The sequence below is a fragment of the Ascaphus truei genome, chromosome 4, assembly GCF_040206685.1.
Source record: "Ascaphus truei isolate aAscTru1 chromosome 4, aAscTru1.hap1, whole genome shotgun sequence".
Lineage (NCBI taxonomy): Eukaryota > Metazoa > Chordata > Amphibia > Anura > Ascaphidae > Ascaphus > Ascaphus truei.
The window spans coordinates 1,987,470-2,004,321 of record NC_134486.1 but is presented as its reverse complement, the minus strand read 5'-3'; the positions used below and the strand labels follow the sequence as shown (position 1 = coordinate 2,004,321).

Here is a 16,852-nt window from a genome sequence, read left to right as displayed (position 1 = left end):
TCTCATGTCCTGTGTCCATTATCCCCTGAAGAAGTGCGCAAGCGCACGAAACGCGTTGGGCAGTTTGTGAGAGTTTATTTGGACTAAGGCAGAGTACCCACAGGAGTGATCGAGGTACAGCAGTAGTAGAAGGGGGTTTTGGCATTTTGACCCACCCCCGGTGACGTATTTCCGGCCACGGAATGGCAGACAACGTTTGGAGAGCCTGAGACCCACCCCCGGTGACGCACATCCAGTTGCGGAGCTAGGGACAGTGTTTGGAGCAACTCCTGGACGCCACGCATCCATCAGACGCTGCGGCCGTGCATCACTCACCATACACCCGTCTGTATTAAACGAACGTCCTGTATGTAGGATTCCGGTTTTACCACCGGATCCGTCATCTGCCTTGTTCATTTTATATTTTTTGTGTATTAAATTAACTCTTGTATTATTTGTCAGCCTTGCTTGTGTTTGTCTAGCATTGTCTTGTCCTGTTTGTCTTATGTGTTTATACTGTAGCATTGTTGCACTATGATTTTTCTCTCTCTTCTCTCTCTTTGCATCACATGCTTCTTGTAGCATCTTGCTGTGGAGCGTGAAGTGCAAGATTGGACATTTCTGGACACTTCTTTACCATTGGACTGAACTTTTTTCCTATATGGGACTCTGTAGGCGCCGGTTTGTATTGTTGTTCTTTCGAGTGTCTGAAAAAGATACAGTAGTCTGGGGAGAAGGTTCATCTTTACGCTACAAATTCTTCCAATCCAGGAGAAACCATACGTCGCCCACTCCTTCAGCTCCTTTCCCAAAGATTGCAAGAGTTTAGGGTAGTTTGCCTTATATAACAACTTAACCTCCTATGTGAGATTAACTCCTAGGTATTTAATCGTTTTGGGTTGCCAATTCAGATTGAAGTTAATCTCTATTAGTTTTTCTGTGTCTTTTGGAAGATTTAGGTTTAGAGCTTCCGATTTTGCTTGGTTTATTTTAAACCCTGAGATCGTATTAAACTTTTCCAGGAGGTCAAAGAGGTTGGGTCGAGAGACCAGGGGCCTAGACAGTGTCAATATAACATCATCCGCATATAATGCGGTCTTGTACTCCTGAGAGCGAATTTGAATTCCTGTGATATCTTTATTACTCCGGATGTGAGCTGCAAGTGGTTCCATGCATAGGGCGAACAACAAGGGCGAGAGTGGGCAGCCCTGTCTCGTACCACTTTTAATTTTCAGTGCCCCTGACGGGAACCCCTGATGGATTACCCGCGCTGTCGGGTTAGTGTATAGCGCTTTGATTGCCCAAGATACCGTGTCCCCCATTCCAAATGCTGCAAGCGTGGCATCCAGGTAGGGCCAGTCAATTCTATCAAAGGCTTTTTGAAGTGAAACTTCTTTAGTGGCGCCTCATTCGAACTGGGGCAAAAATGGATTGTGACAGAGTGGAGTGTGGAGTGTGACAGAAATGAAACGGATGTGACGTCAGTGCTGGCAGTTGAGGCCGGGCTGTGTTCTGGCTCAGCCCAACCCCAACACTGACATCACACCCGCTCCACAAATCAGATGTGGCGGCGGCGGCGATAGCCGCCGGCGCCGCTCCTAATGGCCGCCGCTCCCCCTACACAGCCACAGACATGCGGCGGCGGCGGCAATAGCCGCTGGCGCCGCTCCTAACGTCCGCAATTTCGCCCAGGTGGAGATGCGCACGGGCGGCATCCGGGGCAACCCGCTGACCAGCTCCTTGGACCAGGCCCGCTCTCTGTCCCAGCCGCGCGCTCTGCCGGGCTGGTGACTCAGACAGAGCCCCCCTGCGCATGCCATTCCTCCCACACGTCCGTCGCCGCCGTTCCTAACTGCCGCCGCTGCCCACGCCCGCTGACATGCGCGGTAGTCATGGCGATGCTCACTGACAGCTCGGAGACCTCCTTGCGCTGCCGGGTGAATGAGGAGGACGGCTTTCCCTTCTCCTCCTCCTCCTCCTCCTCCCCCTCTCCCCTCTCCCTCGCTCAACATTTACTCACAGCCGAGATCCTGCACTAGTGCGGCTGCGCCGAACTGCTGCTGCTCTCCGCGGGGGCCGTGGACGTGGTGCGGGACGTGGTGAGCCAGAGCTCCTTCCAGTACTGCGGGCTGGTGACGGCGGTGAGCCCCGGGGAGGCCGAGGGGGCCACCAGCAGCTGGAGGAGTGGATGGGGAACATGAACTTCACGGCTGAGGTGATGTGGGCGCCGCTGCTGCTGATCCCGATCTCCCCGCACCTATTCCTGGCCCCGGCCTTCTCCTCTCTCTTCCTGCTGCTACCTGGCAGAGACCTGCAGGCTCTCAACTGCAGCTGGCCGGACAAGAAGAGGATCCCGGGGCTGGGGGACGTGGAGCTGCCCTCCTTGCCCCCCGAGCTACAGCTTCACATCCGGAGACTCAACCGCCTGATGGAGGGTATTGGGGTGAGAGAGGAGTGCTTCTCGTGGGGCACCTGAGTAGGATCATTGCGGGGGAGCTGGCCAGCTATCCTCAGACGAGAAACCGCAGGAAGCATACACTGACACACACACAAAGACTGACACACACACACACAGACTGACACACATACTCACTCACTGACTGACACATACACTCACACACTCACTGACTGACACATACACTCACACATTCACTTACTGACTGACACATACACACTCACTGACTGACACACATACACACGCACTCACTGACCGATGCACGTACACACGCACTCACTGACCGATGCACGTACACACGCACTCACTGACTGACGCACGTACACACGCACTCACTGACTGACGCACGTACACACGCACTCACTGACTGACGCACGTACACACGCACTCACTGACTGACGCACGTACACACGCACTCACTGACTGACGCACGTACACACGCATTCACTGACTGACGCACGTACACACGCACTCACTGACTGACGCACGTACACACGCACTCACTGACTGACGCACGTACACACGCACTCACTGACTGACGCACGTACACACGCACTCACTGACTGACGCACGTACACACTCACTGACTGACGCACGTACTCACTCTCTGACTGACGCACATACACACTCACTCACTGACTGACGCACGTACACACTCACTCACTGACGCACGTACACACTCACTCACTGACTGACGCACGTACACACTCACTCACTGACGCACGTACACACTCACTGACTGACGCACGTACACACTCACTCACTGACTGACGCACGTACACACACACTCACTGACTGACGCACGTACACACTCACTCACTGACTGACGCACGTACACACTCACTCACTGACTGACACATACAGACTGACACACACACCCCAGTGATGCGCCCCCAAGTGATGTGCCTACTCCCCCGCTGCCGAGCACCTCCCATGTCCCGTACATCCGCTGGGGGGCTGGCTGCAGCAGGAAACACAGCCCACAACTCCACCGGGGGGAGGAGACTCAGACAGAGTTCCCCGTGTCCGCAGCTACGTCGTGGTGGGGGTAGGTCACAGAGAGAGACATACACACCACAGAGAGACACACACACTCACACACAAACACACTGACTGACACACACACTGACTGACCCACGCAGATACAAAGAATTCAGTTACTATAAATATAGATGTGCAAATAGCTAAAACATGTGGTCAAACTTTTGTGTTTTGGAAGTGAAATTGTTTTGTGATTTTTAATTAAAAACATCACCATCACAAATAAAATTTCTGTGACAAAAAACAAAGAAGTTTCACTTACTATGCGCGTGCTCAGCACACACAGCTTTTTTTTCAGCATCGAGGCTTAATATGATGCCCGGGATCTTATTGGCATTAATATAGTCAATGGTATCTACTATTCCTCTGGTGTTATCGGCCGCTTGCCTCCCTGTGATAAAACCAACTTGATCCGGGTGGATCAGCCTAGGAAGAATTGAACTCGACCTATTGGCCATTAATTTGGAATACATTTTGATATCTGAGTTAATTAATGAGATCGGCCTGTAGCTTGGACAATTGGTGGGATCTTTGCCCTGTTTATGAATCACCGAGATGGACGCCTGCAGCATCATGTCTGAAAAGGACCCTCCTGCTAGGATATGATTAAACATCCTTAATAAGTGCGGGGTCAGAATCCATATATATTTTTTGTAATATAGATTCGAAAAACCGCCTGGGCCCGGAGCTTTTGCAGGTTTAAGGTTTGTAACTGCTTCTAGCAGTTCCTCCGCTGTGAACTCTCTTCCTAGAAACTCTCGCTCCAACCTTGTTATTTTCGGCAAACCCGAGTCCGCTAAAAAAAATTCTAATGCTTTACTCGTTTTATCGTTATGCCTCACCTTCTGGCCGTCGTATAATCTTTCATAATATGCTCGAAACTCCTCAACTATGTGTTTGGGATTAGAAGTCAAGTCTCCCGTTCTAGTTTTAATCGAGTGGATTGTGTAGTTTTGCTGTTTATTGCGAATTTTCCTCGCTAGCATGGTATCTGGCTTGTTTGATTTTTCAAAAAATTTCCTCTTTGTCCAACCCAGTGTTTTCTCAGCCTGGGAAGTGAGGAGGAGGTTAAGTTCTATCCTTACATCCTTCAACTCCTTTAATGTCTCCTCTCTACCAGTTCGGGTATGCAGTATAGAGAGTTCGTGGAGCTTCTCTCGAAACTGATTGGTTTTAACCTCCCTTGCTTTTTTCCTGCCTGCTGCTATGTTGATCAGAGCCCCTCTCATTGTGGCCTTGTGAGCCTCCCATAGAGTAACATGGGACTCCACACTGCCTGTGTTTGCCTTGAAAAATGGTGCTATCTCCTCCTTCATTTTTTGTACTACCTCTGGGGTCTTAAGTAAGGATTCATTGAGTTTCCAATTTGCTCCCGGGCTGGCCAGCTTAATTTGAGAGCACCCCAGCTCAATTGGTGCATGATCTGACCATGAAATATCATGGATTCCTGTGTAGGAGATCTGTGGGACCAGTCTATTGGATACAAAAAAGTAATCGATCCTACTGTAACTGTCGTGCGTGTGTGAGTAGAATGTGTAACCTCGTTCTCCAGGGTGCAGTTCCCTCCATATATCCACCAATAAATTTTCTCTACGTCCCTGGCGGAGTGCTGTCACCCCTGTAGACCTGTCTCTATGTCCCTGTTGAGTTCTATTTAGGTTCGGGTCCAACCTTTTGTTAAAGTCACCCGCCAGCACTATGTTGCCGTCCGCCACCTTATTCAGCAGTTCAAAAAATGAACGGAAGAATTGTGGATCATTTTCACAAGGGGTGTAGATTGATGCAAGGGTTAACTTACTGCTATGAACCTGCCCTGTCAAGATAAGAAATCTTCCCTCCGCATCCCTTTTGATTTTCTCTACTTGGAATGGGAAGTTGTTGTGGAACATTATCGCTACCCCTTTTTTTTTTCCTTAGCGGACTATCCATGAACCTAGGGTTATTTCTGACGCTAAAATGAGTTTCCTGTATAAACAACACGTCTATTTTTTTCCTCTTATATTCTGCGAAGGCTATCCACCTTTTCTGTGGACTATTGAAGCCCTTAACGTTCTGTGACACCCAATTTACAGCCATTGTGTGGTTTGTGTAGGCTTGCTTACCCTACGCTGTTTTCTTTTCAGGAGTATCCACAAGGTCTGCAGCCGGCACACATCCTCTCCGTCTTCCTCGAACCAATCCAAGGGGTGATGGGGGGGCAGGGCAGAAGGGAAGGGGACACTCACAGAGACAGACAGGGGAGACACGACAACAGAAAGTACAACCAACAAATCAAACAACAACTGTGTGGAGCTCTCTTCAACCCGTCCGGATCTGAGCTCTTGCGCCCGGGGACACCATGCCCTTTCCCGAGACCCTCTTATCAAGGACCACAGGCACCGACTCCTCCGGAGTCCCAGCTTCCCCGGGACTTCCCCCACTGACCCCGATGATCTAGGTCCCATGGGGCCATGGCACATGCCTACTGCCAGGGTGGCTGGGCTCCCGCCCCCTCCCGGCGCTCCCACCCATTATCTTATCTAAAACTAAAATCACCATTTTTTTTTCAACTTTCTTTTTATTGGGTTTTCAGAATATTTATTTATTTATTTATAACATATTTTACCAGGAAGTAATACATTGAGAGTTACCTCTCGTTTTCAAGTATGTCCTGGGCACAGAGTTAAGACAAATAATACATGGTTACAAATACAGTTACATAAATGAACAGGGTATACATTATATACAATACATTGCATGCACAGTTAGAGATAATATATATTATAGGCGTATGTAACAGTTACAGACCAGATTAAAATGTGAGACAGCCTTAGATTTGAAAGAACTTAAACTGGTGGTGGATGTGAGAGTCTCTGGTAGGTTGTTCTAGTTTTGGGGTGCACGGTAAGAGAAGGAGGAACGGCCGGATACTTTGTTGAGCCTTGGGACCATGAACAGTCTTTTGGAGTCAGATCTCAGATGATAGGTGCTGCATGTGGTAGGGGTGAGGAGCTTGTTCAGATAGCTGGGTAGCTTGCCCATAAAGAATTTAAAGGCAAGACAGGAAAGGTGAAATTTGCACCTAGACTCTAGTGATGACCAATCAAGTTCTTTGAGCATTTCGCAGTGATGTGTGTTGTAGTTGCATTGGAGAACAAAACCATAAATTGAATTGTAGAGGGTGTCAAGTTTGCTAAGGTGGGTTTGAGGTGCCGTGCCATATACTAAGTCTCCATAGTCAATAATTGGCATTAGCATCTGCTGTGCGATACGCTTTCTGACCAGGAGACTTAGGGAGGATTTGTTCCTGTAAAGTACCCCTAGTTTGGCATAGGTCTTGGTTGTCAGGGTATCAATGTGCATCCCGAATGTTAAGTGGGAGTCAAACCATAAGCCCAGGTATTTAAAACTGGTAACAGGAGTTAGGGTGGTGTTAGTGTTGGTTCTAATATGGAGCTCAGTCGCTGGAAGCTTTAAGAATTTAGCCTTGGTCCTAAATACCATTGTTACAGTCTTGTCAGTGTTTAAAAAAAGTTTGTTTTGGGAAATCCAGTTTTCGAGTCTGAAAAAGTCAGACTGAAGTATGTGTTGAAGGTCAGAGAGGCTATGGCTGTGTGCATATAGGATTGTGTCATCTGCATACATGTGTAATGAGGCTTCCTTACAAGCTGTGGGAAGATCATTAATGAACACTGAGAAGAGTAGGGGCCCCAGAACAGAGCCTTGCGGGACACCACAGGTGATATCCAGGGGGTTGGAGTTAGAGCCTGAGATGGACACATGTTGGGATCTTCCTGATAGGTAAGACTGAAACCAGTTTAAAGCATGCTTCCCTATTCCAGAGCTCTGGAGTTTGTTAAGCAGGATAGCATGATCAACTTTATCAAAAGCCTTTGCAAAATCTAGGAATACTGCACCAGTGAATATTGCATACAAGTATCTCATGAATGCCGTAAAACATAATGCAGGACATACGACATCAATACAAACAGGGGAAGGGATGGACAAGAAGGTATGGAGGTGGGGGGGGGGTGTGAGTAGAGGAGGTATCTCTGATGCTGTCCAATCCTGTACAGGTGATCCGGAATCGCGCCCATCTGTATCTCCGTGGCACCGGGTAAGGGGGGGGCGCACACCGCCTTCTGTTACTTCGCGGGAAGGGGCTATTGTCGTCCCCATGTTCTACTAACTCCAGCTCCTGCTAACCATCAAAGGAGAACTCACCTGATCTTATTAGAGCCAGATGGAGGCATTGCTCACCCCTGGGATATCTGTCTGCGCCAGCCAAGGCAGCCAGACTTTTTGGAAATTTGGGCCAGTGTCGTTGACCAAAGTCGTCAACTTTTCCATCTGGCAAATGAACCAAATTCTGTTCCGAATTTTATCTATTGATGGAATTGCATTCTGCTTCCACAGTGCTGCGTCTCGCACCTCATAGCCGTAGCAAAGTGTGCTATCAATTTGTTCCCTGATCTAGACACTTCTTGCGTAGGCTTACCTAATAGAAACACCCACGGGTCTAGTTGAATTGTGAGGCCCAAAATCCTCTGTAACCAATCTCTAATTTGAGTCCACACGGGTATGAGTCGTGGGCAGCACCACAGCATGTGCACCAGATCCCCCTGTTCCCCGCACTGCCTGGGACAGAGCGGGGAAGATCCCGAAATGAATTTCGCCAGTCTAACTGGGGTGAGATACCACCTCATTAATACTTTATATGAATTCTCCTTCAATGTCGTACAGATCGAGCTACTGGCCGCTGCCTTAAAGATTTCTGTCCAGTCTTCGTCCTCTAGTGGCCCTGTCAGGTTTGTCTCCCATTGTGTCATAAATCTGGGTTTGTGCGAACCGTCAATGTCAGCTCTGACCACCTCTTTGTACAAAGCAGAGATGAGTCCCCGTGTGTCGGTGCCCCGCTCACAGAGCCTCTCGAAATTAGTTATCGGTGGTCTAGTTAAGTGCTTGGTGTAAAATGCCCGGACCTGGAGGTATCTAAGGAATTCTGTGTTGGGGATGTCAGTTTCTGACTGTAATAGATCGAATGGTTTGATAGTGTCTCGCTCCTCCAGGTCTTTCAGCCTTCTGAACCCCATGTTTTGCCATAGTGTGAAATTCTTACCATCTAGCCCTGGAGCAAAGTCTGGATTCCCGTATAAGGGAGCCATTAAAGTGTGTTTTGAGGTCAATGAGTGATTACCTTTAGCCGCCTCCCAGACCGACATCGAGTTGAGCACAGAGGCCAGTGGCTCCTTTAAGTCCTTTAGTCTAGATTTAGGGTACCAAATTAAGTCCCCGAGCTCCAGCGGGGCGCACAACTCCCTCTCCAGTGCCACCCATCGTCGCAGCTCCGGATCATCACGCCACTGAGTAATTTGGCATAATTGCGCCGCTTTATAATACGCCAACAAGCACGGCACCGCTAAGCCCCCAGTTTCTCTAGGTCTTTGCATAATTGTCATTTTTACCCGTGGTTTTTTATTTTTCCATATGAATTTCATGACTAGGTTTTGCAATTCCTTGATCTCCGATCTCACCACAGGTATCGGGAGAGTTTGGAACAGATACAATAACCGGGGGAGAAGGTTCATCTTCACACAGTAGATTCTGCCAATCCAGGAGATTCCGTATGCGGACCAGTCTTTGAGTTCCTTTTTAAGGGCCCTCAGCAGATTAGGATATTTCGCCTGGTAGAGAGAGGCGCTCTGTTTGGTAAGATGCACCCCTAAGTACTTTATAGTTTTAGGCTGCCATTTAAATTTAAAATTAATTTCTATTAATTTCTCTGTTTCTTTTGGGATGTTCAGACTGAGCGCCTCAGATTAATTTTAAAACCTGAGATTCTGTTAAATCTTGCTAGGAGGGCAAACAGATTGGGTAGTGAGGTAAGCGGCTTTGTCAACGCCAAGATGATGTCATCTGCGTATAGAGCCACTTTATGTTCTTGTGTGTGAATTTGGATTCCCGATATGTCCAGGTTACTACGGATGTGTGCTGCTAGCGGTTCCACGCATAAGGCGAACAACAAGGGTGAGAGTGGGCAGCCCTGTCTAGTACCGCTTTTGATTTTAAACAGCTCCGATGGGAAGCCTTGGTGAACCACCCTTGCTGCCGGGGTTGTATATAATGTTTTTATTGCCCCCAGAATTTCACAATTTTTAACTATATAACAATGTAGTAACACCCAACTAGCCCAATTACCCCAACCGTGTATTTAAGTATCTCATTCTCTCCTGTAACCTATTCCAACTACTTTTTTATCACCAATATGCACCCCCCGCATATCTTATGAATTCCTCTCAACTCAGCTGCTTCAGATGCTTGCGGCCCCCTTTCCCTCAACTAATCTGCTCAACCCCTCCTCTCTTCACCCCCTTGCTAGCTTTCCCCAGTGGCCTCCAGTTGCTCCTCATTCTCAACTCACCTCCCTCATTGATCAGCTTGCTCGTCCCTGTTTGCGGTGCACTGCCTCAGGCTCTTCTCTCTCCCCCTCGTGCTCCTTCCCTGCAGGGCTCTCGGCAGCGGAGTTCGTGTACCCCTGCCTCGAGCCTGCTTCCTCCCTCCTCTTGCCTGCCGGGGGCGACTTCCGCATACGTCATCACTATGCGTCCGTCCCCCGGTTGTGACGTCACTTCCACCCACTGCCGTCCTGGGCGATGACGTCACTTCCGCCCACTGCCGTCCAGGGTAAGTCTTGCCGCCTCTCTCCTCCTCTCCTCGCTTGACTCCTCCTCCCCTCCCTCCTCCGACGGAGCTCGGCCACATAATGTTCGCTCTCTTTTGCTCACGCCACGTTTGCCCGCGAAGCTTTCCCGCGTCTGCACCAGCCGACAGCAGATTATCCCTTGGGACGCCATCTTCCCTCCATCTTACCAGCAACTTGATGGGGCACTAATTCTCCATTTTTGGACGTGCAGGACCTGCTGCAGCACTCACAGGTAGTTGGTTTTCCATATCCCGCAGCTTCGAACCCAGGAAACTTAACAACTTTTTAACTTGCTTATTTATTTTGATAACGAGATAACCAAAGCAGTTCTTAAAACTTCCCCCTTAGAGGACTTTCCTGCAGGTGCGGCGAGGGCACAAGGAGTCCTACAAAGGGTTAACAGCGTGTGGCAGACGTGCAACCCGTCCGGCCTCATGATTTGTTGTTATCTTTTCTTTTCTCTGCCGTACTGCTAACTCTTTTCCATACTGCCTCCAATGCTGGGCGCTGCTCAGGCTGCATAGGTAGTTTTTCCTGCACTCCAAGTTTCAGCAAGATCTCTGCTCCCTCCTCCAATTGCCGCAGAGCATGAGCTCTTCCCTCATTAATCACCAGTAAACCAAACGGGAAGACCCAACGGTACCTTATTCCTTTATCTCAGGATCTTAGTCAGGGGCTGGAGTGACCGACGCTTATTCAGTGTGGTGGGGGAGATGTCCTGGAACACAGTCAGGCGTATGCCCTCAAATTGTATATTAGAGGAAGCCAGCGTGATTTTGCATAGTTCGTCCTTAATTTTAAAATAATGTATCCTCAGGATCACGTCCCTGGGGGGGTTGCTGGGAAGGGGTTTGGACCTCAGGGCGAGATGACACCGGTCCAGCTGGAGCTCCGCAGGGGATTTATCCGGCAGCAAGGACTCCATCCACCTGCCCACAAACTCCTCAACATCCAGGATCTCTTCAGGTATGCCTCTCAATCTTATGTTTTTCCTCCTGTCTCTATTTTCTCCGTCTTCTTGTTTGTCCTCCAGTTCTGTCAATTGTTGCTTTATTTGTGAGATCTCATGCCCTGTGTGTTTATGGCACTCCACTGATATGTCCATTTTTTGCTCCAGCTCATTTGTGCGCTCTCCTATGCCCTGAATGTCCTTTCTCAACCACTCCATCTCATTCCGAAAAAAACTCCTCAATATCCAGTAAGAATTTTGACATGTCCTTTCCTAGAACCGGCTGCATCTCAGCCTCCTCTTCACGCTCCCCTCTGTCCTGCGTGGAGTCTGTGTCGGAGCTCCCTGTCGGTGACATTGCTGGCTCCTCTCTGTTCCTTGGCTGCTCTGTGCTCCAGAAATAGGATCGCAGATCAATAGACTTTCTCTTTGTCTTTTGCGTGTTTGCACGCGTCGTTGGCATCGCCGCCGCTTAGCCGATTTGGTATGCTTTTCAGGATATGTTTAGTTGGGTATTTTATTGATTTTTTATGATTTTGCGTTGGGAGCTGGCAGAGCTGTCAAACTAAGCTGCCATCCCTGAGCCCGTCGCGCATGCGCCTCTTCCTGAACGTTGATATTGATGCTTTTATTTAATGGTTCCCTTTATTCATTTGTTTCTCTCTTTTGGTTAATTTTTTTCAGAGCATCTACTACGGGACATATCATCAGCACTTTTATCATTTGTTTTAACATCCCCCCCTTTTTATGCTTTTAATAACAGTTCTTATTGCACGATTCACTCTGTTTTATGGATTCCATTTTAGACACGAATTTGGATTTTAAACTAGGTTTATGAATATAATTATCGATACATATCTTTTTATGTTTATTAGTATTTTAGTATTTATCACCTCTACTATACTAGCGTTTTCATTAAGTTACATTGTATCAGCATATTTTAGCATATATTTATATACCATTAATTATATTTATATCTGTATTAGTATGCTCTTATTTTGTGTATGCTTATACTGATTATTGTGATAACATTAACATGTTTTATATCAAACGCTTTATACTATTTGTATTGTGATTGTTACATCTCAATGTAAGTACCAGCCTACAAGAGCTGTTCATCATCTGTGCATGCTTGTCATGCCCTAGTCTAACTACACTTAGAGCTTGAATTCGCTCACAGATTCAGATGGGACATTATACCAAACTAATTCAACCAGCTGCATCAATTCCAATCTGATAAAGACTGTTTATATAGCTCAACTACTCCACGCAACCACCAGAACCTGACGAAGGAAGCCTCCCTTCCGAAACGCGTTGTTCCTTATGGAGCCCTCTTTTGACCTGTGAAAGCCACCGTAGTTCCCGTGACCATCCCAACATCAGCCCTTAATCCCGACGCGGAGGAAGGGACTCTCTGGAACCGAGACTGTTCGCCCCGGACTGCGGTGTTCATCGGTTTTATATTTATGTGAGTGGATACAGCATTTTCTACTTCTGTGTAATTGTAATAAAACTACATTTTTTACTGCACACTGCACTGATCTTTCTCCCCCCCTGGGTTTGCTGTGAGTCAACATCATTCAGTGTACTGAGGACGCAGACACCTCATGATGGTAGGAAGCCAGCACTGAAGACCACCTTATTACCTCTCACTTACACATGGCCGTGTGTTACTGCTATTGTATTATTTTCACTCCCTCCCTTACCCCCTGCACTGCTGTGTGTTTTTAACAATCACTTGGCTCACAATGGTTTTGCGCTCTCCTGCCTGGGGGAAGCAGCTTACCGTATACAAAGATTACGCCTAGTGTCCGTTACTCACGCATGCCCGCTGACGGAGAGAAACAACTGGCAGTCTATAAAGATATCGCTGAGTGACTGTTACTCACACATGTCCGTGTGAGTAAATATAGAATTATTATTTATATTATCTTCATCTCAGACTCACTCCTCATCCTCCCTAGAAGTCACCCCTATTTATCATTTAGCAACTATTACGCTGCTTACATTGAGCCGTTGTGCTCTTCTCTGCTTTTATCATGACGAGTCCATTGCAGCTGCTGATGACATCTGGTGACAGAGGAAAGCAACCAACTGTGGGTAATGACAACGCTGAGTGTCTTTGCTCACAGACACCCGTGTGAGTAGATTGAGACTCTATATATTAATTTATCACCACCCCTACTCCCTAAAAGTGATTTTTGCACACTACATATTTCTGTTTTCTCTCTTTTTTATATGCGCTCATCTTCACGGCAATTCACACATCAACAAAGGATCACAGAATAATCCTTCTTGATTGAGCTGCAGCAACATAAGGGCCAGTATCTTTTATTATTTTATGGACTTCCTCTTTACTTATTCTTTCTGACCCTCATCCCAATTAGGGAATATATATCTGTTCTTGGCCATGTTTTGCAGGCATGGTCTCTTGCTGAAATAGTGGACACCTCTATACAGCAATTTCTCTTTTCAGAGTATCAACGTATTCCCTCATATTGTGTCTAAACTCTTGCATTAACTGTATAATACATTCTATATCATGAACATCAATTGTAATACCTTCTTGTTGCACCCTCCCGGTCTGCGTGCGCGTATCCTCCATTTTAGCAGTTAAGACAGGCATCGTAGCAAGAATCTGTAATCTCTGAGGCAAGGTGCTTCTGCTGGCAGGCGGATTCTTTCCACAGCGACACTACTCTGGGCTCACCAAAAGCTTAGTCCAAAGGTAGCAGGTCCTACAGCACGGGCAGCAGCACCCACAGTAGATGTGATAGAAGAGATAAGATCCCCTCACTCACAGAGAGACCGCGCTTCCCTGAAACTGCTACTGAAACACAGGGTCAGGCCTCAGATTTTCTTTTAAGCATTGACTTCTGGGGAGATGACCGATCAGATCAATAATGGTCTCAGTAAAGCAGGCTGATGGTACACTACCTAGCGATGCCTATTAATCTGCACTTTTGCTGTAGAAAACCAGTGATGTCTGCGGATTGTTAGTAGGCCGAACGGGAGCTCCTGAGAAATGCAGCCATCTTACAGATCTACCTCCCGGAAGTCTTTAAGTGATATCTTAATGGGGAGAGTACGGAAAAAATACATTATACGTAAAAGGAGATTCATTTTAATAGATAATATTTTGCCGATACATGAGAGATTGTATTTGCTCCAGGATTCCAAATCTTTCTTTAGGTTTTTAATTAGTTTGGGATAATTACATTTATATATGGTTTCATATGATTTTGTAACATTAATTCCGTGATAGGGAATGTAATGAGTTTGCCATGTAAAATCGAAGTTAAGCTCGAGAAGCTTGACGGTGTCACTGGGCATGTTCACCGCCAATGCCAGGATTTGGTGTCATTGATTTTAAATCCCGACCTACTTCCAAAATCTTCAACAGATTGGTAAAGGTTCGAGAGGGATATTAAGGGGCGTGTGAGGGTCAGGAACACATAATCTGCAAATAAGGACATTTTGTAATTAACTTTACCAATAGTTACCCCTGAGATGTTGGAGTTCCATCTAATAGTAGCTACCAGAGGCTCTATTGAGAGCACAAACAGTAGAGGGGATAAAAGACAGCCTGTCTGATGCCATTAGTTATTTAGATTCTATCGGAGACAAGGCCAGCACATCTAACTCTAGCTGAAGGGTGCTGATATAGACCTCTGACCACTTATAGGAATCGACCTGTAAAACACATCTGTTTTAGTGCAGAGAACAAGAAATCCCAGTCGAGTCTATCAAAGGCCTTTTAAGCATCTAGAGATAGACAGAGAAAGAGGGGTACCCCCCACATTTGCTGAGTCGGTCAGGTCAACTATACGACATACATTGTCTGCGGCTTGTCGGGAGGGAACAAAACCCACCTGGTTGTGGTGCACAAAATGGAACATGTACTCATTTAACCAGTTGGCCAATATCTTGGCAAATAACTTCAAGTCAGTGTTTATTAGGGAGATAGGGCGGTAGCTCGAACAGTCAGAAGGGTCCTTTCCTTTTTTAGGTATCACCACTATATCTCACCACTGAAGACAGTGTCGGGAATGGGCTCGCCCTCCATAAATTAATTAAATAGGGTGGTAAGCTATGGGGGGGGGGGGGAGGGCAATCATTTTAGATAACTTTTTGTAGTATATACCGGAAAAAACATCTGACCAGGAGATTTAAGGGTTTTCAGGCTTTTAATTGCCGACGCTCTCTCTTCACATGATATTCTTTGGTTAAGTTTCAATACCTGTTCTGGTGTTAGTGTGGCAAGGTGACTCGACCGTAGAAAATTGGAGAGACTGGTTTTGGGGGGTGGGTGCGAGACAGTATTAGTCCTGCCATATAGATTTTGATAAAATGTTCTGAATTCTTCTACTATTTTGGCCGGATCATGCGACAGGACCCCATCCTTTCGTTTTATAGCCTGGACTCCACCCAGGCCTCTTAATTTCCTGGCTAGCATGGTGTGGGGCCTTGTTCCCTCGCTCGTAGTATTTCTGAGACGTACATCTCATAGCCTGCTCTGTTTTATTCGCTAAGCAAAGGTTTAATTCCCCTGATTATTTTTGCCAATATCTCGGCCGATTGAATAGTTTTGTGACTCTTCAAGTTTCGCCAATTCTAAGGTTAACTCCTCAGTTTTTTTAATCCTATTTTTTCCCCCATATACGAGGCTACTCTCATAAGTGCAGAGAAAAAGAAAAAACAGCAGCGCACTGCCAGGGAGCCAGGTGGTTAAAAGTAAATACATTTATCAAAATAACATCACCCACAGGGGTAGTGCCACCCTCCTACGCGTTTCGGACATTAACCAGTTGGCTCCCTGGCAGTGCGCTGCTGTTTTTTCTTTTTCTCTGCATTGGATCTTCGTTTCAGCGGCTGGACACGCCATCAGGGACTCGTGGAGGCTCAGGAGCGGGTAATCAACTTCAATTTTTATTACTGATAGTGTGTGCAGTACCAGTTTTAATTTAGTTTGACTCCAATGAGTTAACTACAAGTGGATTCATTTTTCATCTTGTTGGTTCACTTCAGGAGACACTTTATTATCAACTGACTGGTTATCCATTTTTCCTAGTATTCAGACCCACTCCGAAATAGAGCATTACTCCAGAGCCTGTATTTATACTTTCAAGGACGGTATATATTCCAGACACTTTGGAGCATCCACTTTTCTATATGTACTCTCACAAGTGACGGCTTTATGGGCCTCCCAAACTGTGTAAACGGGGACCTCGGGGGAGTAGTTGTTGGCAAAATAGAATTTGATGTCCTCATTTAGGGGAAAAACCACGTCCGGGACACTGAGAAGAGACTCATTAAGTCTCTATTGAGCAGCCACCTTAGCAACGGTTAAGTTCAGTATTGTAATATCTATTAACGCATGATCCGACCATGTGATGGGATGTATGTTAGCTTTAGGAATTTTATCCACCTGTCTAAATCATGTCAATCCTAGAGTATGATTTAAGGGGGGCAGAAAAGAACGTCTAATCTCTTTCTGTGGGGTGAAGAGACCTCCACACTTCAACAGTCTACGATTCCACTAACAGTTTAGCCGGCAATCTTGACTCATGCGAGTCGGGCGAATTGTTCTCGTCTCGGGAGCACCAGTTCTATCTAGTTTAGGGGAACGGGCGAAGTTGAAGTCACCTACTATAATTAGAAGGCCTTTTCTAAATTCCTGGATTATGTCTATAATGTTTTTAAAATAGGGGACCATTGCTGAGTTTGGGGCATAAATATTGACCAG

At 46.8% G+C, this 16,852-nt stretch overlaps 1 long non-coding RNA gene across 1 annotated transcript; it reads left to right on the top strand.

Annotated features, from left to right (window-relative positions):
* Positions 1-7,982: 7,982 nt before the first annotated feature.
* On the top strand, positions 7,983-12,004 carry LOC142492516 (uncharacterized). The gene is made up of 3 exons (XR_012800832.1): positions 7,983-9,163; positions 10,975-11,123; positions 11,791-12,004. It is a non-coding gene; the product is annotated as an uncharacterized LOC142492516 (long non-coding RNA).
* The last annotated feature ends 4,848 nt before the right edge of the window (positions 12,005-16,852 follow it).